This window comes from Trichosurus vulpecula, chromosome 1, assembly GCF_011100635.1.
Source record: "Trichosurus vulpecula isolate mTriVul1 chromosome 1, mTriVul1.pri, whole genome shotgun sequence".
Classification (NCBI taxonomy): Eukaryota; Metazoa; Chordata; class Mammalia; order Diprotodontia; family Phalangeridae; genus Trichosurus; species Trichosurus vulpecula.
The window spans coordinates 442,279,143-442,302,977 of record NC_050573.1 but is presented as its reverse complement, the minus strand read 5'-3'; the positions used below and the strand labels follow the sequence as shown (position 1 = coordinate 442,302,977).

The following is a 23,835-nucleotide window of genomic DNA, read 5'->3' as shown; positions in this document are numbered from 1 at the left end:
ACTTCCTATGATAAGACAGATCACCAACGAAAATATTACAAACTTTGTCAGAAATTTTGAAGTAATCTACCATTCAAATTATGTAGTAAACAACTTAAGAACACTCATAGCTAAAAGACCAAAAACCCACCTGAGACCCTAACCATCAGCCTTATCCTAGGTCATGGCTAAGGCTGGCTTCTGCTTTCCGTAGACTTGAGACGAGAGTAAGTCCAAGTTGATTTGAAGGTAGTCCTAATTGGTTGATGTCAATTTTGGAGACTCATCAGGAGACAACCTCTGAGGGAGTGGGTCAGAGAGACGAGAATATTGTCAAGTCCAGAACAAAAGCAGCTCATCAGAATTTCTATGATAGTTAGTGGTTTTTTCCTTAGATGATTTTAATTTCATGTTTTGGTTATACTAGTCAGCATATGTAATAGTAAATCATTTATATGCATGTACTATGTTATTAACCTCTTTGCACCTTGGTAGATAGTGTTCACAACTTCCTGGGGACAGAATTATTTATCACTTAGTGGCTAGCCTTCTGCTGATTTTTTTTTAAATTTTCAATGCAACTTTATTTTCATAATCTGAAAAGTATTAGAGCATAATTATTAACTATAAACTAGCATGATACTATTTGCCAGGAATTTGGAAATATCAACCTGATTCCATATCACAAATCAAGATGTTTTTTCTTTAGATCACCTCTCGGAAGGGATATTCAGAGGGAGAAGTGGTCCTACAATCCAACCAGAAGGAATACTATCTTCTAAGAAACAAAGCAGTTTTTCTATACTTCCCTGAGCTTGGGTCAACTGAAACAGGCTCTGGGTCAGATGATGCTTGTCTAGATCTTCAAAACCACCACTTAGGGAAAAGGTGGTATGAAGCTCTTGCATGTCATAACAGGTCTTTTGGAGCTGGTCTTGTAGGCTGCTTAGGAGACCTTGGACTTTAGGCATGAGGTCTGTGAAGGCCAACTGTAATTTCAGGGCAATGCTACAGGATGTGTCCAGAGTCAGGGCTTCCAGGAGCTGTGTATCACCATCCACATTTTTGGACTGGCTTCTACTCCACTTGATCCACAGCTCAAATAGTGCCTTATGGTAATTCTGCCAATCCTTAGAACCTTGCTGGCTTTGATAAATCAATTCAACTGCTTCATAGAGCTGGTACAAGAGTTTTCTGATGATGGCAACTCTGGTGTTTTCCATAGCATTCTTATATGCCTGGAGGTTGCTTGGCAGAGAACCTAGTGAGCTGAAATAGCTTTTGTCTCTTGAAGAGTCTTCTCTAAAATAATTTCCGTCTTCCTCTGAAGATTCTTGGGCATTAGCCATGTCCAGTGAGACAGGGAGGCATTTGTCCATATGGAGATTTAATTCTTCTAGTGTTCATTTCTCCTCTTGGATTTCAGACAAGATTTTCTTTTCATCAAACACAGATCTTGTGGTAGCACCACTGATGCTTGTGGCATCTTCCTTGCTTGAGTCACCACTATTGGTATTCATTAATGAATCGGTTTCTTTCAATGATTGAACTTTGTCAAGTGTGATCTCTTTAGGTGAATGTAGTTCCTCCTGTGGTACCTATGGTCTGTTCATTCCTTCTTGGTGGATAGGCTCACTTGAAGTTTTGGCATCGAGCCTCACCACAATCTGTTTTTGCATCATTAAGCATATCAGAGACAGTCTTCTCCATCTGTGATGGTTTTTGCAAGACAGAGAGTCTTTTCTGTCAATAGCAGATACATGGTCCATGCAAGCCATCTTTGTGCCAGTAGTAGTAACATGGCTAAAGCTATACCTGGGCATTTTTTTTCCGCTGATTCTGTACTTGGCACTGGCTGGGGTTCTCAGAGCACAGGAGCTGACTGCCCCAGACCTATACTCAAAGCCATTCTATCTTGATAGAATGTATCAGGGCTTCTGTCAGTATAACCTGTGAGAAAGTAGATAAATAGATAGACAGACAGACAGATAGATAAAATGGATAGGTAGATAGAGAGATGATAGACAGACAGATAGATAAAATGGATAGGTAGATAGATAGATGATAGACAGACAGACAGATAGATAAAGTGGATAGGTAGATAGAGAGATGATAGACAGATAGATAGATAAAATTGATAGGTAGGTAGATAGATGGATAGATAGATAGACAGACAGATAAAATGGATAGCTAGATAGACAGATGATAGATAGATACACAGAAAAAGCATTTATTAAGATCTTACTATGTGCCAGACACTGTGCTAAGTGCTAGGGATACAAATATAAGCAAAAAAGACAGTTCCTGCCCTCAAGTAGCAAATGTTTTAATAAGGGAAGGCAATACATAAAGGTAGGGGTTCTTAACCTTTTTTTGAGGCATGTACTCCACTGTCAATTTCGGGACTCTCATGGGTCCCTTCATAGAATAATATATTTAAATAATTGTAGAAAATGCTAAATTTTAGGTAGAGTTTAGTGAAAATATAGTTCTTTTTACCCATCCAAGTTTATGGACCCCTGAAATCTACCCTTAGGAGACTGCATAAAGGGGAGTCCCTGAATAAAGGGGAGCTAGAAAGGGGGTGAGTAGGAGAGAGGAGAGAGAAGAAGGTAGAGAAGTGTAGATGGTGGAATGGATCCAGAAGCCTCAACCATGTGGAAGAGGAGGTACAAGACTGGGCTTTAGATGGAGGAAGTCTCTAAAACCTTGTGATTTCTGCTGTCACTTTGTTGATTTGTGTTCCCAAGATTAACCCTGTGGAGGCTCGGTCAATTCCTCCAAGTACTAGTCTGGTAATTTAGATGATCCTCAGCCAGGGAGGAGTGGTGCTTTGGGCTATGACAGGGTAGGCTGATTCTCCAGGCTTCCCTCAAGCATGGCTAACTGAGCCTCAGACCATTTAGCAGAGCCTCCAATCGATATTGCTTTATAAAAAATGGATAAAAATAAACTTAGCCTTTGTTAAAATGCAAATAAGTTGCCTAGGAGAAACAACATATTCTTTGTCATCCATTGGGGCAAATTTACTGTATCAGAGAGTGGAGGATGTGTGTAGGAGGGAGAGAGGCTGGGCCATGGTCTAAGGAGGGTCCAATTTTAAGAGAGGGGTTGTCCAGAGCACAAGACTCCGCTGGGACCTGGGTGGGGGTGGGAGGGTGGGAAATGAGGCTCTAAGCAGCCCTGGGGAAATAAAGGAGAGCATGAATATGGAGGGCTTGGGGCTGTGGTGGTGTGGGGAGTGAGGGGCACTGAACACCCACTGGCCTAATTTTGCCTTGGGGCAGCTCTTGCTTGGATGCAGGTGTATGAGGCAGGCTGAGGCTCAGATGGCCAAGATCCCCAAATGCGGCCTGGAGATGTGACAACTGTCTCTGGCACATCAGAGAATAGCGCGCACACGTCCCCTAACACCAGGCTCGGTGCCACTGTGGCCGCTTCAGATAATGAAACCCTCCATATCCCTGACTCCTGCAGAGGTTTGATGTCTGATTCTCGGGCCTGAAAAGAGTAGGCAGCTTCGGATGGAGTCGTGAATCATCCGACTGGAAGTCTTCCTGTCTGCGGGCTCTTCTGCTCATTGATTGTGCCCAGCGCTTTGTAGTCTCATCCCCACTGAGAGAGCTGCATATGCACTTGTGGTACGTCCTACTCTGGGCAAACAGACATACATAGCCCTTAGCTCCGCATCTGAGCCATAGCTACGACAGTCTCAGAAATCGTCTGATCAATTGGTTTTGCTTTTCTCAGTCTCTCTCTCTCTCTCTCTCTCTCTCTCTCTCTCTCTCTCTCTCTCTCTCTCTCCTCCCTCCTTCCCTCCCTCCCTCTTCCTCCTTCTCTCTCTCCCCTTCCATCTCATTCTCTCTCCCCCTTCTCTCTTTCTCTCTCCCTCTTCCTCCTTCTCTCTCTCTCCTCTCTCCATCCTTCTCTCTCTCACTCCTCTTCCTTCTCTGTCTCCCTCCTTCTCTGTCTTTATTTCTGTCTCTATCTCTTTCTCTTCCTCTCTGTCTCTCTTTTTCTCTCTGTCTCTGTCTCTGTGTCTGTCTTTGTCTCTGTCTCTCTCCGTCTCTCCTTCCCTCCCTCTCTGTCTCTTTGCTCTCTCCTTCCCTCTGTCTCTTTCCTTCCCACCCTCTTTGCATCTCTCTGTCTCTTTATTTCTGTCTCTACCTCTTTCTCTGTCTCTCTGTTTCTGTCTCTCTCCTGTCTTTATTTCTGTCTCTTTCTCTTCCTCTCTGTCTCTCTATTTCTGTCCCTCTGTCTCTCCTTCCCTCCTCTGTCTTTCTCTGTCTCTCTGTCTCTATCTGTCTCTATGTGTCTGTCTCTTCCTCTGTCTCTGTCTGTCTCTCTCCCTGCCTCTCTATTTCTGTCCCTCTGTCTCTCTCTGTCTCTCCTTCCCTCCCTCTCTGTTTTTCTCTGTCTCTGCTCTTTCCTTCCCTCCATCTCTCTTCTTCCTGCCCTCTCCGTGCCTCTTTATTTCTGTCTCTATCTCTTTCTCTGTCTCTCCTCTCTGCCTCTCTCTGTTTCTGTCTCTCTGTCTCTCCATCTCGGTCTTGGTCTCTGTCTCTCTCTGTCTCTCTCTCTGTTCCTTTCAGCAAATGACAAAGATTACAGCCTAGCCTTTCTAGATGTGGGGTTTGTTCATTTTTCCTTCCTGTGGAAATTCTGAATTTGGAGGACACATTAATACAAATACAATGAGTGGCATCATGGCACAGGGCCCCAGATTTAGAGATAGAAGAAGGCTTAGAGGTAACAGAATTCAATCCTCTTATTTACACATGAGGAAACTGAGGCCCAGTGAAAGGAAATTACTTGCCTAAGGTCAAACTGGCAGTGAATAATAGAACTGAAAATGGAACTTCTGTTTCTTGGCTCCAAAACCAGTTCACCTTCCACCCATGTCTTGTGCTGCACACCCTGAGGGGAGAAAGAACTGGGTTCAAGTCCTGCCTCTTGACACATACTAGCTGTGTGACCTTGACCAAGTGATTTAACCTCCATCTGGGTGTGATTGTGTTTGATTTGGTTTATGCTGTTTTTCTCTTGATGCTTTCAATGCCCAAGATGACCCTCTAAGCCTAGAAGCTGCAGATAAGTTGCCTCCCTGCATCACTGCAGGGAGTTCCTACTCTGGGAGCCTTCCTTTTGTTATTGTTCAGTCATTTCAGTCGTGTCCAACTCACCATGACCCCATCTGGGGTTTTTTTGGCAAAGATACTGGGGCAGTTTGTCATTTCCTCTTCCAGTTCATTTGACAGATGAGTTAACTGAGGCAAACAGGGTTAAGCAACTTGCCCAGGGTCACACAGCTAGTAAGCGTCTGAGGGCGGATTTGAACTCAGGAAGATGAATCTTCTTGACTCCTAGCCTGGCACTCTGTGCACTATGGCGCCACCTAGCTGTCGCCTGCTGAACACGGTTAAGTTAGACTATAAGGACCAGGAAAGCTTGAGTAATTTCATAAGCATGAAATGAGCAGGATGGTGTAGCCTGAGCAATTCTGTGTCTGTAGGGTTTGGGTAACATTCGTTTTGTAAATATTTGCATTTTTTCCCCTCGCTGGAGGGAACCCTAGAGACAATTGAGTCCTATTCCTTCATTTAATGTATGAAGGAACTGAGGTGGAGAAGTAAAGAAATTTGTCCAGGGCCACACAGCTAATGTCTGAGGTGGAATTTGAACCCAAGTTTTCCTCATTTTAGGTCCAGGACTATGCCACGCATTTATGTGCCTGCCTTGGATTGGTCCTTCTGGAATTGTCCTAGGGAGGCATGGCCTGTCCATGTACTGCTGAGAAGTAACCCTGGCCCAGGCTCGTGCTAGAACTATCTTGAATCTGAGAAAAGCTGACTTAAATTTTCAGTGTGAGCATTTACACTTGAGAAATTGGCAAAAGCTACAAATCAGAGATTGATTTATTGTTTTGTTGGTTGACTAGACTCAAGAAAGTGATGGAGAAAATATAAATAATGCAGATTCAACTGAAAAGTGTGTTTTGTGTATTTCCCTAAAGAGCCGGTTGTTAAGCATTTACCAGCACACTCTTGACCCTAGATAAAAGCTTTAATAGTTTCTATTTATCTCTTCCTAGAGGGGAGGAACTGGAGGAACTTGTTCAAAGAGGGTCAGATTGTGGGGGAATTGGGGTAGCTAATGATTAGAATTAACTTTCCTACTTCCTTTCCCTCCCCTCCCCTCCCCTTCCTTTCCCTTCCCTTCCCTTTCCTTTCCTTCTTTTTTTTTGAGTCAATAAGGGTTAAGTGACTTGTCTAGGGTCACACAGCTAATAAATGTCTGAGGCCAGATTTGAAGTCAGGTCCATGCTTTACCCACTGCACCAGAACTAACTTTCATGTAAGCAAATTTGTCTCTTGTCTTTGTGGCGCTCTCCATCACCATTTTCAAGAAACAACCCTTTGGGAGACCTTGATCCTCTTCAGGAATGAAGGACCACCACCACCACCACCACCACCACCAACAACAACAACAACAACGTTTGTTATCTACAGGTCCAAATATACAGTCAATCCTGCAAAGAATACTCTGTCTAAGAAAATGAATGTCCCAGTATTTGATCCAACCATTCTGGAAAATAATTTGGAATGATGGGGGAAAGGTGACTAAACTGTTGATAACTTTGCCCAGCAATCTAACTACTGAGAGATCCCAAGGAAGTCAAAGGCAAAAAGAGATTCCATATACACCAGAATATTAATAACAGCACTTTTTATGGTAGCAAAAAACTAGAAGTTCCTCTCATTTGACAAATAGCTGAAGAAATTGTGATATGTGAATATAATAAGATATTATTGTACCACAAGCAACGACAAATATGAGGAATTTGGAGAAACACTGGAAGACTTTTATAACAGGGTCCCATATTGATACTCCAGAGACCCATCCAATTTTGAATTATGAATTACTCAGAAAGATCTGAATTAAAATCTGGCCTGAGATACTTCCTATCTGTGTGATCTTGGGCAAAGCACTTAATCTCTGCCTCAATTTCCTCATCTGTAAAATGGGATAATAAAAGAATAAAATGGGCAACTACCTTCCAGAGTTGTTGTGAGGACAAAATGAGATAATACTTATAGAGGGCTGGCACAGTGCCTGGCACACAGTAGGCACTATATAAATGCTATTTCATTACTGTTGTTGTTGTTTTTGATGGTGATAATTTGAGTCTCCACCCACTGAATACCTCCCTTTAGACAAGCCCGAATATTTCATTTTTATCACATGTCTCATATCAAAGCAAGGCTATGCGCGATTAACTTAAAATAGAAAGTATTACAGTGTCAAGAAAGATCAAGAGAAAAATAGCATAAGCCACATCAAACACAGTCACACCCCAAGCTTCCTCCTTTCAAGCTCCTGAGTCTGGGGGGTTTTGTTCAAGATCTCTGGTTGAGTGGTCATACAATGGACACTCTCAATCTATGGGAATCGGGGTAGGTGTGGTAGGACTTATCATTGCACTGATGACCACTGAAGGTGCTTTGTCTTGATGTCAGGGCTGCTGGTACCTTTTGCCTCCGGATCAGTGACTTCCCTCAGAGTCCTATAGCTGTAGCAACTCCTGGGAAGAAGGCTGTCTTGAGTGCTGTATAGACACGTCAAGCCCCCAGGTCTGGCATCAGCAAGAAAGGAAAAGACCTCACTGATCTTCCACAGTGTTGTCACATGAGCCCTCAAGTCTATCATTAGCACAAACAGGAAAGTATCTGTAATAGTAGGGATTGTCAATGGGGAGAATCAGGCGGAACATGCACAGTGTTCATTGCCTGGTATCAACCCACATAAGGCTTGGTGAGCTTTCTTCTGGAAATGCATGACTCATAAATGGAGGGGCCCTACCTTTAATTCAGAGCACACGTAAGTATCCGTTGACTGTTTCCTGTTAGCTTACTTTGTGGGGACAGAAAGTATTTTAATTGGCTGCTGAGTCAGAATTGAGTGGGTATATAAAAGGTACAAACAGATGTAAGTTTTCTCTGTGCCTGGGGTGTTTTGAGTGAAAAGGAACTACTATAAACCTCTGGGTGGGAAAAGAGAAAGAGAGAGTAGGTTCTGCTGCCTGCTGCCTTGTCCACCTACCTTGGTCACCGTGTGGCCATGAACACACGGCTGCCTCTGTTTCTTCTATCCCTGTTGTTTTTATTGTGTCCTGATCTTAGGTGACAGAGGATTGCACCAGATTGTGACTTTGCGAGTTTAGAAAGGTCAGAAGAACCAAGAGGAGTCCAGAAGTCCATAGCAGACTTTGCTGGTAGTACCAATAGCCCAGTTTAGTGGTTTTGGCCCTGAGGGTTGACTTGCTTTGACTCAACAACTGGGACTCCAAGTCCTATAAGTAAGGAAGAGCCTCTTCCATCAGCTACACTACAACCCTAAGTGAACACGGCTGGGACTTTGTAGCAACTACTTTAAATTTGAGTCAACTCACCCAGGGATGAAGAGGCTGTATAGAGGAGAGGATGTGCCCTGGTTTGGCAGGAAGGGGCATGTTTTTGTAGTTCTATCCTTGTTCTATCTTCTCAGTAAATATACCTTTATTAAAACTCATTAGCTATTTAACTAGTTATCTATTATAATTGTTATTTTAGTTAAAACTAGTTAGTTATTTAACTGATATTGGGGCAGCATCACCGGTCAAATTGTCATCGATGAGACATCAGCTGGTTAGATGGGGAAGGGAGGAGAAAGTAACAAGCATTTATTAAGCACCTACCATGTGCCAGGCACTCTTCTAAGTATTTCACAGACATTGATTTCCTTGATCCTTCTGATACTATTGAACAGATGCCAACTGGTTGATTGATATTGAGGAGAATGCACTGGATGGGGGCTTGTGAGTGATAGTATTAGAGGGGTGCCCCATCCCTGGAGTTTGTCCCTGGAATCCTGACTTGCTGGTTGGAGTGCCAGTTGGAGGAGTGAGCTCAGAGCCTAGATAGATGTGTTGTTGTTCAGTCCTGTTCAACTCTTCCTGACCACATTTGGGATTTTCTTGCTATAGATACTGAAGTGATTTGCCATTTCCTTCTCCCCCTCATTTTACAGATGAGGAAGCTGAGGCAAATAGGGCTAAGTGACTTGCCTGGGGTCACATAGCTAGGAAGTATCTGAGGCCAGATTTGAACTCAAGAAGGTGAATCTCCCTGACTCCAGGCCTGGCACTCCATCCTACTGGGCCACCTAGCTTCCCATATACGTACTACATATTCATAACTACAACATCCATTAGGACATGACATGGTTCCCAGTGTGTTCCTCATGTGGCGGCCATCCCTCATTCTCCCCACTTCTGTCTTCTTCTTGCCCTATATTTCAACCTTGGTGTTTCTCACCCTTTGGTTTTCTCCAGTAAGTTGACACCAACTCAGCTGACCAAATTGGTGATGTGTACACATCGAGGCTGTGCCAGAAGCATTCATTCATGGCAGCTGCTGGAAAACAGCATTCAGAGAAACCTAGGGGCCGGGTCACTTCAAACAAACTGCTTGTACTTGTATAAACTGGAGCAGGAGAATATACTCAGTGACTACAATAATAGAATTCAAATGAAAACAGTACTAAAAGAGGCCTGTACTCAGGCAAAAAGCAATGTTCTGGAGCATCAATAATAAAATAATCTTCTTTTTCTAGGTATAGACTGGGGGACTAGAAGTGTCAAAGGTTACATAGGCTACAAGATGAAATTGGTGTGGGTTGATTTTGCTAAATTGGTTTTCCTTGTGATGAGGGAGGGTGTCTATGGTAGTGATAGGGGAAGAGGGAAGGGTGTATTGAAATAATCTGTGGTGTAGATAACAAAATTCATCAATAAAATTAAAAATATGTAGACACTTTAAAAAACCTGCCTATATTTGCAATGGGCAGCTAGGTGACACAGTAGATAGAGTGCAGCTAGGTGAGGCGGGGGATAGAGCACCAGGCTTGGATTCAAGAAGACTCATCTTCCTGAGTTCAAATGTGACCTCAGACACTTCCTAGCTGTGTGACCCTGGCCAAGTCACTTAGCCCTGTCTGCCTCAAGTTCCTCATCTGTAAAATGAGCCAGAGAAGGAAATGGCAAACTACTCCAGTATCTCTGCCAAGAAAACCCCAAATGGGGCCACAAAGAATTGGCCATGACGAAACAACAAGGTTTGCCGATAACTTAGAATCAGGCTGACGAGTTCGTGAGCTGCCTGCCAGTTTGTCTGATATCAGACCTTAGCAGTGTTTGAACAACATTTACTCTAGGAATCTAAGAGATTATCATCCACTTCTGTTTTTCCTGATTTGAGCTAAGCAGAATACAGCTAAGCAAAATTACAGATTTAGGAAACGCCTTGAAAACTTGACAGGATCTCTGAGTTGGAAGGGACTTTGGGGCCTTTAAATCCAATCTGAGCTAAACAGACATCCTTGACAAGAGATTATCCAATTTCTGCCTGAAGACTTTTATTGAGGAGAAATCTACCACCTCCCAAGGCAACCGTTCCATTTAGGCCCAGGTCCAATTTTTGGGAGGTTTTCCCCTTCTTTGAGTTTCAATCTTCCTTTCTGAAGCTTCCAACGTTGAAAGGCATGATGTGGTCTTACAGGGCAGGTGTCTGCTTATTTTTCTTGGCTGAAGTCAGAAGTAACTCAACTTGTGCTTTACTATTAACTTTTTCAGATCCCTATAACCTCTGACACAGGCACAGCCTAGAGGGGAAGGTGTTGTCAAAGATGCCCCTGGCTCTGATCTTCTGGGACGGACTCATTATTTCCCAAGCTCCTTCTCTTTTGTATGCAGTACAGCCCACTGCAGGAGACTTTTTACCAGGGACTCCCACAGCACAGGTATTCTAGAGCAGAGGTGTCTAACACAATGTTTGCAGCACTCCCAAACCAGATTAAAATGTAATTGTGAAATATTCAACTATTTTGTTAAATATTTTCCAATTATATTTTTATTTTATTTTCACAGAAGTACAATAAAACATAGATAATATTACAGTTTAAAACAAGTCAATATACAGCCCTCAGGGATCCTTATGTACTGATTAATGGTCCCATTTTTGAGTTTGATGCCATTGGTTTAGACCAAGCCTTGCTCAGGCTGATCTGGTGTTTTAGGATCAAGATAAGAATGAAAGGAGACACTTCTGTCTAGAACCATCTAACACTGAACAATAACAACTTAGCAATAGCATTTGATGAATGCCACCATTTGCCAAGATGAGGTGTCTTGGAGGTGTCTTGGTCAGAGTATGGGTCAATCCTGAGGAGCCGATGTCTCCTTACGTGTCAGGATTTGTACTTAGCCAAGAAGCTACATCTTTGGCTCAAGGCTTCATCCTCTTGACCAATCAAGTCTTAGGGGAGGTTTCACTGTTTTTTATAGGAAAAACTAGCCCAGCCAGAGTGACAGGGCTAGTTTTTGTGGAAACAGTCGATGTTGTTTCAACTATAATGGGAACAGAAGCACAAACATGGGAAAAACTCCTCTGCCACATAGAGGTCTCACCTGGTTCAATCTCTTGGCAACCTGGTCATCTCTACATTATTAAGGCTAGCTTCGAAATTCCAGCTCAGGAGATACAACTAGTCTTGCTTTTACAGGTTAACTACAGTCAGCTTCAGAGGGGGAAAAAGGCTGATACCCTCTGGATCGTAGGATCTTAGATTAAAGGGACTTTAGACCTAAGGGGCTTTAATAACTAGCTAGCGTTTATAGAATAGCTACTATGTGCCAAGCACTGTGCTAAGTGCTTTAAAAACATCTCATTTGATCCTCACAACAAGACTGGTAGGTAAATGCTATTTATTTTTCCACTTTATAGTTAAGGCATAACTGAGGCAAGCAGGTTGTGACCTGACCTAGGTCAAACAGCTAGAGAATACTTAAGGTCACTTTTGAACTCAGGTCTTCCTGACTCCAGGCCCTGAATTCAATCCACTGCCCCACCTAGCAGAAGTCATTAGGTCCAACCCCTTCATTTTACAGATGTGAAAAATGAGATTCAGAAAGATTAAGTGGCTTACCAAAAGTCACCCAGATAGTAAGTGGCAGGAATGGGTTCAAACCCCTCTCCTCCATCCCCCCCCCCACCCCTCCAACCTGGGGCATTTTCTCTTGAAGCATTCTTGTCAAGGTTATTGGCAACAGCCTTTTTGGTCCACAGATTAATTACAGTTTTCCCGATTTTGGCAAAAACCCCATTAAAAACCTGTGTTGCAATATTTCCACCACAACGACTAAGAGATTCTGGATAGGCTTAGGTTTTTTTTTTTTTAATCACCTCCGAAGAGTTAGAAATGTGCCAATTAAATTAAACAAACAAAAAAAAACCCTTAAAATGGAGAAAGGAAACAATGCTCCCCCCCCCACTGTCCCCTCCCCCACACAGAAGAAAGAATGAGGAAATGAGAAAGCAAAGAAAAACTCCTAATACAATTAAGAAATCTGAAAGGGTAAGAGAATCTCAGGAGAAAACTGTTGAAGAAAAGAATAATTGGGCACTAGCTACAACTAGGGCTCCAGAAAAGAGGACAAAAAGACGACAAGAATTCCGATACTGGCCAGAAGCCCTAACTAAAGAATAGAAGGAAGAGACAAAGGAATAGAAGGAGGTGAAATTAGAGCTTCTTTAACGACAAAATTGAAAAGGAGACTCTATGGCTTGGAACAGTCGCTTAAAAACCTTACTTAGTACAGCAGCGAATACCCTGAAAAACAACAAAGAATGGACGCAACAGAACTCAGTAATTCATAGATGATAAAGACAAATAATAATGATGTAAAAAAAAAAAGCAGCATGGGAGGAACCCGCCAGAAATTTATAAACAAAACAATTGACCTAGAAAACTGAGTTTGGACAGATCACCTAAGACTCATGGGTGCCCAGGATCAGCAGCAATAGTGCTGAGAGCTGACTGACCTCTGGGGATCCCAGGGTCCCCCTTCAAGCTGCATTTGCCCCATGGTGCTGGAATTCCCATGTCCATGTGTCCTCCAGCTAAGTGATCCTCAGATGCTGGTGGAGTGCCAAGTGTGGCATAGCTTGGCGTTGTGGAAGGAGTACCAAGTATGGAGGCAGGAGTCCTAGGTGGAGGCCTGACTCGTGCATTTGCTGACTATGTAGTTGGAGAAGTCACTTCATCTGAGGGTCTCAGCTTCCTTACCTCTAAAACATCTGGGATGGCACTTGACCTACCCATGGCAAGAGCTGACAAGAGGAAAACATGCTGAACTGCAAAGTGCCCTCTGAACGTGAGCTATTGTGCCATGAGAAAGGATGAAGGGGGACAGTGTTTGAGAAACCTGGGAAGACTTGTATGAACTGAAATTCGTGTAATGAAAACATTATTGTAAAGACAAATGACTTTGAAACAAGATGACCAACCATGATTCCAAAGGAATTATGATGAAGCATGTTGCCCACCTCCAGGTAGAGAGTTGATGGACTCCCAGGTTGAGATTATTTATCTATCTGTCTGTCTATCTATTCATTCATTTATCTATCCATCCATTTATTTATTTATTGGTGATCCTATGATTTCTTTTTTTGTTTATTAATTAATTTATTTTTAATTTTCAACATCCATTTCCACAAGATTTTGAGTTCCAAATTTTGTCTCCATCTCTCCCCTCCCCCACATCCCAAGATAGCATGCATTCTGATTACCCCCCTTCCCTCAGTCTGTCCTCCTTCCTATTAACTGCCCCCACCCTATCTCTTTCCCCCTTACTTTCTTGTAGGACAAGATGAGACTATGTATTTTTGTGGACATATCCACTGGAGGAATTCGTTCTGTTTGACTATGCATCACTGTTGGGTTGTTTTTGATTATACATGTTTGTAACAGGGTTTCTATTTTCTTTCTCTTTCAATGAGGGCAGAGACAGGGGAGGAGGCAGAAGGGAGAAAAGGCAGACTTTCTTTGATTGAAAAAAAATTAATTACAAAAATAAAAATAGTGGTAGTAGCTTGCCCTCAATAAATACTTGTGTGATTGAATGGACTGGATTACACATCCCTCTCAAGATCTGGAAGGTGCTAACTTCTGATCCTCAAGTGTGTTGCCAGGATTGGGCTTTTTAATTATAAAAGGGTAGCGGGCAGAGTTTGTCCACGGGTTCTTCTCATCCCATGGCTCCTCTCTGTTGGTACTGCTGACCTAACCAAACTCAATGAAAGAAAATCACATCACCCCTCTCAACAACAACCAAGACCAAAACGATTCCTTCCTTTGAGGCATTTTGGAGAGCACCGACCTACCTAGAGATCCTACTTCCCTTACTCTCCCAAGCCCAGTTATTCCCAACCTCAATTACTTCTTAGACTTGGAGCTGAAAGGGACCTAAGAAGCTATTTAGTACAGCTTCTTCATTTTACTGATGAGGAAATGGAGGCTGAATTGTTATAATTAATTTATGAAATTATGAAATGGGGGAAGGTATATCCAGTTTATTGGCTACTAGCTGGGAAAGATCATGATAGCTGAGGGAAACAGGGCTATTCTCACACTTAAACAACCACAGAGGGTATGAGGGCAAACAGCATAGTAAATATAGAGACAAGAAGTAAAAAAGTCACAGAGGTAGGGACAGGGGATGAGATGGTAAAGGAAACAGATGGGGAGGGAGAGAGGCAGAGATTATCACTCGTGTATTAGAGTTGGGAGCATTAGGTAACATGGATCTGATGAAGATGGAAGGGTGCTGAGGAGTATGGGGCATGGCAGAGATTCGAGGTCTCATTTTTATAGAATTTTGTGGAGAATAAATTAACTCTTTTCCATGCCACCTTGGGGTTAGTTAATTGACATATCCAAATCATGTCAAAGTTGTTGGTAAAACTTTCAAAGTGAACATGTCAACATCATTGCAAATTTATCAGAACCTCTTAGAGTTCTGCTGGTCTTCCTGTGGATGTCTGGAGCTAATCTGACATTTACATATCATACATAGGACCAGAAGACCCTCATAGCAGCTTTAGTTGGCTTCTGCTGATTCAGCACATACTACCAGCATGTGAATTTTGATTAATATATCATACAATTTGTAAATTATGTTCTTTTCATCTTTGGGATGGTTTGTTTTTGACTTCCAGGTTCCCCTTTGCAATCTTATTTTCTGATACATACTGGCTAAATATAAAGTTACTTACTCTGCTGATTAGATGGATGGAGTGGCAGGGTGGTCAGGGAGATGAGAACAAGATGAAATTTTAACATAGAGGCCCAGAGGAGTAAAGTGAGTGGCATGGATCACCCAGCCAGTGACCACCTGAGATGTGATTTGAACCTGTTTTCCTGACTCCTATTCCTGAATTCCATCCACTACACCAGTGACATCAGTCTTAAGTAAAAATGGGGGCCACTACTCCATACATAAGGATCCTTGTGGGCTACATGTTAGCTTAGCTTTTAAGTATGTTTTTGTTGTTATTGTTGAGTCATTTCAGTTATATCCAACTCTTCACGACTCTATTTGAAGTTTTCTTGGCAAAGATACTAGAGTGGTTTATCATTTCCTTCTCCAGCTCATTTTCCAGATAAGGAAATTGAGGCAAACAGGGTAAATGACTTGCCCAGGGTCACATAGCTAATAAGTGTCGGAAGATAAATTTGAACTCAGGACTTCCTGACCACTCTACCCACTAAGCCACCTAGCTGTAATGTTATCTATGTTTTATCGTGTTTTTATTTTTGTTAAATATTTCCCAATTACATTTTAATCTGGTTCAGGCAGCACTCAGGAGTGCTGCATGTGGCCTCAGGCACAACACCTCAACACTATACCAAGCTGTCTCTTTAGCTTTAGAATCACAAGGAATGAGAAGGTATGGCTCTGTGGGAAGCTGGGAAGGGCTTGAATCAGCACTGGTGGAGGGAGTGTCCACATGTGAAATCACAGCTCCACCAAGGTATTAAGAAAATCAAAGCCCTTTGGAACTGGAAAGTCCAAAGTCCTTGTGTTACAGATGAGGAGACCCAGATTGGGGCAGCGATTCACTTGGGGTGGTCAACAACAGCTGGCATGTGGGAGCAAGTCTTCTGACTCCCAATCCCGGGCTCTTTTCACAATATGATGCTTCCTGGCCAAATGAGGGTGTCTCCATCAGAGGCCTCAAACATATTTCCCTCATTGCAGCCCATAACATACCCCAGGGCAGCCTGAACCAGATTAAAACATAATTGAGAAATATTTAATAAAATAAATAAAAAGGTAATAAACATGATAATATTAATATGTGTTTTTCTACATCAATGCATGGCTCGCAGGGATCTTTCTCTACAGTTAAGTGGCCCTCATTTCTATTTGAGTTTGATGCCACTGGTCTAGAGAGTCAATGCTCCTGCCCAAGACAAGGGAGACAAGGCGCAGGACTTGCTCAAAGCTGGGATTGTTTAGGTGACATTGGTTTACCTAAAAGAAACTGAGATAAACAGCAATCACCAAGACATTTTCTTTGGAAGGGACATTAGTGATCACGTAGGGTCTTGGTGACAGAATTTTGGAGTTGGAAGGAGGAACCTTAGAGATCTTTTAGTGACTAATCTAAATTAGGCTAAATTTTAGTCTAATCTTTCTATTTTGCAGATAAGGACACTGAAACCGGAAACGTTAAATTAAGAGTCTTGTCCAAGCTCACACAACCAGTTAGGGGGCAGTGATGAAACTTGAGAACTCCCAGACCAATATTCTTTCTACAATCTGATGCTCCAGGTGGTCTCTTGTCCCACATGCTCTAGCTTTTGAAGACAAAGAGAATTAGTGGTAGTAGCTTGGGGAAGGATTTGCTTTATGTCTTCTGGGAATTGAAGGGCTGTATGTGGATAGGGGATTAGATTAAGTTTGTTTGACCCCAGAGGGGCAAACAGGAACAATAGATCAAAATTATGGAGACAAATTGTTAGGAAAAGCTTCCAAACAATTAGAGCTGACTCTCAGGGAAATGATCTCCCTTAGGAAGTGGTAGATTCCTCCTTAAGGGAAGTGTTCAAACCAAGGCTGAATGACTCCTTTTCAGGTACTTTGTGGAGGGACTTTTCAATCACAGGTGGCTTCTTGGCTCCCCTCTAATTCTGAGATTCTGTGATTTATTTTTAAAAAATTCAATGTTTATTAATATTCTTTGTTTTTATATTGCCTTTATTTCTGAATGTATCCCTCCCCATTCCGCAACCCAACAGTTATAGGAAAGAATATAAAAGGAAGGGGAAAAAAGAGCAGATTAGCAAAACTAACCAATATGTCATAAGGGTCTGACAGTATATGCAGTATGCCACACCCGTATTCCCCACCAACCCCCCTTCCCAAAAGGAAGGGAGGGAGGTGTATTTTCTTATCAGGATCAAGTTTTGTGATTCTGTGATTTCCTACAGTAATAAGGGGAAGAAATCCCTAGTATAAAATGATGCCCAGAACTGGTTCTCTGGAATGCTGCTGCAGCTAGTTTTTATCAGTATGGGGACATAGGCTGGGTGGTGTGTGTTTTCCTGGAGGAGGTACAGTCCATCTGGAAAGAATGATCTCAGGAGGAACACGGGGAAAGCAGTTGCTACTTGTTCTGTGCAGTTGTCAAGTCTTTTACTGATTCAGAGCAGTGAACACATCTGCATGAGCCAAACCCACCCCTGAGTGTGGTGGAAGGGTGAGGTCAAGCATCTCCATCCCATGGTTTCCAAAACAATTTACATGTTAATGTCAAAGTGTAGAAGCTCAGACATTTGGAGTTAATAAATATTTTTAAATGGAAAACGTTGGTTTTTTTCTCTTCAGCTAGAAATTGTGGTTTTGTGAAGTAACATAATTCTGAAAGGAATTTTGTTTGCTTATTTGGTTGTTTGTTGTGTTGTTGTTTTGGTTTGGTTTTTTGGTCCCTAAGTGTTTCCATCTTTGAGCTGAGTCCAAGCCCTCCAAAGTTCTCTATTTATTTGTTTGTTCTACTAAGTTGAGGGTGATGGAAACCCTTCCTCATTCACAGTGCTATTCGTGGGCAGAATCCCAACCAGTGTTGGCTTGGAACACTATTGTGGTTTGGAAGAGTTCTGTTTTCTGGCTGTAGGGATTCTGTACTGAATGCCAGGGTGGCTCCAGGGACAGGCAACTCCCATTCTTTTCAACCCTAGTCACACTTGAACTAGACACAGAGTTGCATAGTCTGAGTTAACTGAGTGGAAAAGTCTCCACTCAGAGGAGATCCACCAAGGTGATTAAAGGGCTGAAAATAACACTGGACCCAGAGGAAAGATGAAAAGACCTGGCATCACTGGAGAAAAGAATGTGGAAAAATTGGATCCTCAGCATTTACCATCTCAGGCAAATGCTGGGCCTTCAGGTTCCCCAAGTATAAAAGGAGGTCAAAGCCAGGAGGTAAGAACACTGAATGTCCAGACAGAGCCTGGGCCTGAATCCCAGCTCGGATACTTAGAACCTAGGGGACCTTGGGAAAGCTGTTCTACCCCGCTGCCTCAGTTTCTTTATCTATGTAAAATGGGGGGGAGAGGGTAAGGGAGGGAGGAATGTTCACATCTCCAGGCTCTAGTTGTTACTTTTATGTGTTTGGACTAGCAGTTTAGGGTAATCAGTTATGCAAACTGCCACCTGAGCTATCATTCATCTGGCACAACACTTATTATCAGATCAGAAAAGCTAATAAAGTATTATTTATTTTATTATTATTATATTAATATATTAAATTTACTTTAAAATTGTTGTTAATATTATATCAATATATACAGATGGGCTATTTCTATTAATATTAATTATAATATACATAAAAATAAATGGCACATTTATTATTATATTATGTATTATAATAATACATTATATCATAATATACTTATGATACAATATATTTGATACATAATATATAATAAATTATGTGATGATATATTATAGTATATGTAATACATTAATTTTATAGTATTGTATATAACGCAATAATATATAATAATGAATATAAAATAAATTATATAAAATATGTAAATATAATTTATAAGAATATATTAATAATATATTAAAATTATGCCATTAAAGAAGTGTAAATAGAAAGGAATTAATTAGTAGAGTCTACTTTGTACCCTTACTTAAATGGGTATGTTCTCCTACACCTTTATAGATGGAGATTGGAATAGAAACATGGACTTGATCTCTTGGGGTCATGTCCTCTGTAGTCTTTGGAAGCCAAAAATGACCAGAGTAGGCTCTCCCCTCAGAGCAGCCCAGGAACATCACAGGACTCCCTGTAGCTGAGTCTGGTTACCTCTCCAGAAGACCTCTCTAGAAGGTGTGAAGGAAATGATGAAGTTCGGTGTAAAAGGAGAAGAGGGAGCTTTTGGTGGATGGACTACATTTTTTTTTTCACAATTATAGTCCAGGTCCTTAGTGGAGAGATTGAAGGCAGGAAGTGCCATGATGAGAGAGAAGATTTGGAACAGTCGCAGTGGTGAGCGGGATAGAGGATCCTAGAGGAGCAAAAAGATTACTTTGCTGCTTTGAGGACCCAGTTGAAATTAGATGGCATAAATTTGTAGTGAACCCAATCAACACAGTTTGGTAACACCCTTCAGCTCCATTCAGCAGTACATAAATAGGAATGAAGGATGCAGCTGATGGAAGAGATCTAGGGTGGGAGTTTGGAATGTAAAAAGATATGAACCAGTGACAGAACAAGGCAGGGAAAGGGATTAGAGAGCAGAGGAAGAAATGGGGTTTAACTGCTTCACTAAAGGATTGAGATTGAGAAGGGATGAAAGTTTAGCTAGTGTAAGGATCAAGGCCTAGAGAGGTATTGATAGGGCAGAGAGGTTGGAGGTTCCAATGAGGGTAAAGAACAGAATTAGGGGTCAAAAGTCATAAAGAAAGATGGAAGTAAAAAAAAATTATGATCAGATAAAGGAATTCCAGGGTTCTTTAACATGAAAATGGGACATTTGTGGGTGATGGCAAGATCAAGGGTATAGCAATCTTTTTAAAAGTTTTCATTTATTTTATTCTGAACTTAAGAAATAAAATAAGCTTTTCCACAGTAGAACAGAAAAAAGATGATTGTACATGAAACTGCAAATCTATTATTTATAACTTGCTATTCCTTTTAAATATATAATAAATTTATCATGTAACTTTCTTTCTTTCCCCTTTTTTCTCCTCCCCTCCTTTCCCCTACCCTAGAGGTGGCTACCATTAGACACAAATATATACATATATATATATGTATATATATATATGTATACACACACACGTGTAAAATCATTATATACATATTTCTATTTATCAATTCTTTCTTTGGATACAGATAGCCTCTTCCTTCATATGTGCTTTGTAGCTAATTTGGGTATTTATAATAGTCAAAATGACTTAGTCACTCAAGTTGTTCTTAAAACATTATTGTTGTACTGTATACAACGTTCTTTTGGTTTAGCTCGTTTTGCTCTTCATTATTTTGTGGAAGTCTATCCATGCCTTTCTAAGACCATTGAGCTCATCATTTCTTATAGCACAGCAGTATTCCATCACAATCATATACCACAACTTGTTTAACCATTCCCCAAATGATGGGTGGGCATCCCTGCAATTTCTAGTTCTTTGCCACCAGAAAGAGAGCTGCTGTAAATATTTTAGAACACATAGGGTCTTTTCCTTTTTCCCTAATCGCCTTGGGAAAGAGACATAGTAGTGGTATTGCTGCTAAGGTGAACTCAAAGAATTTACAGAAATTAAGCATATTGAGGAACTGTGAAGTTAGAGTATTTGAGAGGACATCAGACTGTATGTTGGAGCCCTCTAGTATGAAGGTGGGAGTTGGGGCAGAAAGGAAAACGGTGAACTCTGGTTCACTGGTGTACTGAACTTATTGAGAAAGGAGGGAGGATGTCTTGGGGGGGGGGTGAGATCAGTAGATAATGGCTACCAGGATCATGACTGGATGATAAATTTAAATAGCACAAACTTCAGAGGAGAAGGGTTTGCTGTAATGGTGGTAGCAAGAGAGTCAGAAAGTAGCAATACGGGTCAAGGAGTATTCTGAGTCCCTTTGCCATGACTAGTGAATAGGACAGTACAAGAGAAAATGTAGCCAATGGAGGAAAGGATGTGTAGGGAAGCAGTGTTGTCAAAGGGAGCCATGTCTCAGTGAATGCTAGAAGATGGAAGGAGTGAGAGAGGGAGAGGTTTAAGATGAAAGAAAATATAATTATTTTGGATTAGGCATTCTACAGGCACAGTGGAAAGTTCGGAGAGATCTAGAGTGGGACATTGGAAGGGTAGGATTGAGGTCACTGTGGATAAAGGACTGGACAGCTAGAGTAGAGGAAAAGGATTTGTTCTTTGGCAACTGGGGGTTCAGTACTATTGTGATAGAGAGTAAAATGAGGTGGTTATACACTAACCATTGAGGAATGGGTCTAAGCAAAGTATCAATGGATGGGAAGAGGTCTGATGAGGGAGGGAAATGATTGGATTTTTTCATGGTTGCCTTTTGAGGCCCAATTTCATGGGAAGCAGTTTGTGGTGACTTGTGAATAAAAGGGATAGCATGGTAAGCGTGGGAGCCCCCACACTCTGACCAGGAGAGGGGAACCAAAACCTAGAGAAACTGTGACCTACCTAATTTCCTAGAGCTACTTAAGTAAGTCACCAGCTAGGTCTCTATTCAGGTCCCCTGACTTTGAAACTAGTATTTTTCCACTATGGCTGAAGAGCTGAATCAATAGTCCCCATGCAAATTTATACAGGACAACTCCTACAGCCTATCTCCAATTGAGATCACCCATAGCCAGAAGATAGAGTTGGCCTTAATGAACTGACCTACTATTAATGGGCCACAAGGTCTTGCAATGGAGATGTGGCCAGTTCACTTGGTAAATTAGTTTATTATTAGCTCTGATCGAAGAATGAATTTTTTTTTTAAAAAATCCAGTAACACATCTTCCTGCATCTGCATGTACTGATTAACTTAATTAAGGGGGAAAGAAACTGTATAAAGTCACGGGATAATAATACTTAGATGAAAAGAACTTTAGAGATTGTATATTCCAGTTTCTTGTTTTACAGATCAGGAAACTGAGACCCAGTGAGGGGAAGTAGCTACATAGCAAAGCTAATAGATAAGAAAACCTGAACACAGCTTCCTTCCTTCATTTAGTAATGTTCTCCCAGGGCTGTTAGGAAGTCATATTTGTAAATCCTCATAGCATCAGATTAAAATAATTCCTCAACAGTAGGTAAAAGTGCAGGATCAAGGATTATAAGCATGTGACCCATCCATTTATATGATTTTACGCTAGTCCCACTGAAATGGTTCATTACATTAATCACATTTCCATTATGCTATTATCTTTGGTCCCATTAGGCAGCCAAGCCCTTCTCTTCCACTGAAGCTTTTAGAGAGAAGCTTAGGTTCATTTTTTTTCTGTGATGCAGATGGGGTCATGCTGCTCACAGATCATGGGAGATAATAGAATTTTGGAGCTGCAGGAGCTTTACAGATCATCTGGTCCAACTCTCTCAATTTTCAGAGGGGAGGCAAACATCCAGAGGGTGAAGTGATGTGCTCGAGGTTACATGATGAGTCAGTGAGAAAATAGCCTGGCCTCCCCACTCCAGGCCCGTGCAGTTCTCTTTCTACTATTCCATGTTAAGTTGGTTGTTTTCCCAAAGCCAGTAAGGACAATCCTTCTTAAGGGAAGGAATCCTGAAAAATTCCTGTGCAGTAGTTCAATAGCTCAAGAGAAATCAATGGCCATTAGAAACCCAAGCTTCACTAGTTGCTTAAATTTCCTTCCTTCCTTCTTTCCTTCCTTCCTCTCTTCCTCCCTCTATCCCTCCCTCCTTTCTTTCCTTTTCTTTCCTCTTTTCTTTCCTTCCTTCCTTCCTTCCTTCCTCCCTCTCTTCTACGGGTATGAGATACTGGTGTTCTGATGGAAAATATACAAATTAGTCAGAGGATGGATATGTGAATTTTGATTCAAGGTCTCCTCTTCATGAAGATTTCACAAAGCAAGGAGATGGTTTTCTTTCTGGAGAAACAACATGGATGCTAATTCAAGCAGTTTGGAAATGTCTTGACTACCACCTACAATAACTCCAAATGGTTCAAGACATGGTAAGGAACATAACTGGAATACAAAGATTTTACTCAAAGAGATGCCAGCTTTCTCAAGCATAGTTTTGAGAAATTAAGCCAGAGCTGCATCTGGGGCAAAGGGAGGCCATTCAGGGAGATGAGAATTTTAGGTCTGGATAATTGCCTCTCTTTTGTCCAATAACACTTAGGTATGGCCGTGTGTGCTTAGGTAAAGCACAAGTAAGCTTAACTTCCTACTATAACGTAATCCATTTGGTAATTCCGATTTGATTTTTAGTTTTTCATGTTTCAGAGTATTGATACTCAAGAGAAGAAGTATAGTAGAAACTAATGGATAGGTCCAATTCTATCTAAAGTAGGAATGGAGATAAACAACTTTTGTATTTCGACACTAACTAGAGGATAGGCAAAGGGAGAGATAAGCAAACATAAATTGACAACATGAAAATGAGGTGTCCAAATTTCCAAACTGTCCCAAAGGGGTAAAATTTGTTTCTTTAGAAGACAAGTGTCCTAAGCCTCTTGAGCAGATCACCTCCAAAAAAGCTGGACATCAAACTAAGGCCTATGTCTGAGCAAAATAACTTTGCTAAATAGATTATTTGATCCATTTTAATTCTAGAGGTGGGGAGGGGAGAGAGAGAGAGAGACAGAGAGACTGAGAGAGACAGAGAGACAGAGAAAAGAAGAAGAAAAGAAGAAAGGAGGAAGAGGAGGAGGAGGAGAGGAAGAGGGGAAGGAGAAAGAGAGATAGACAGAGAGAGAGAGGCCAAAAAAGCAA

At 41.5% G+C, this 23,835-nt stretch overlaps 1 pseudogene; it reads right to left on the bottom strand.

Annotated features, from left to right (window-relative positions):
• Positions 1 to 689: 689 nt before the first annotated feature.
• On the bottom strand, positions 690 to 6,378 carry LOC118839664 (annotated as a pseudogene).
• Between the last annotated feature and the right edge of the window lie 17,457 nt (positions 6,379 to 23,835).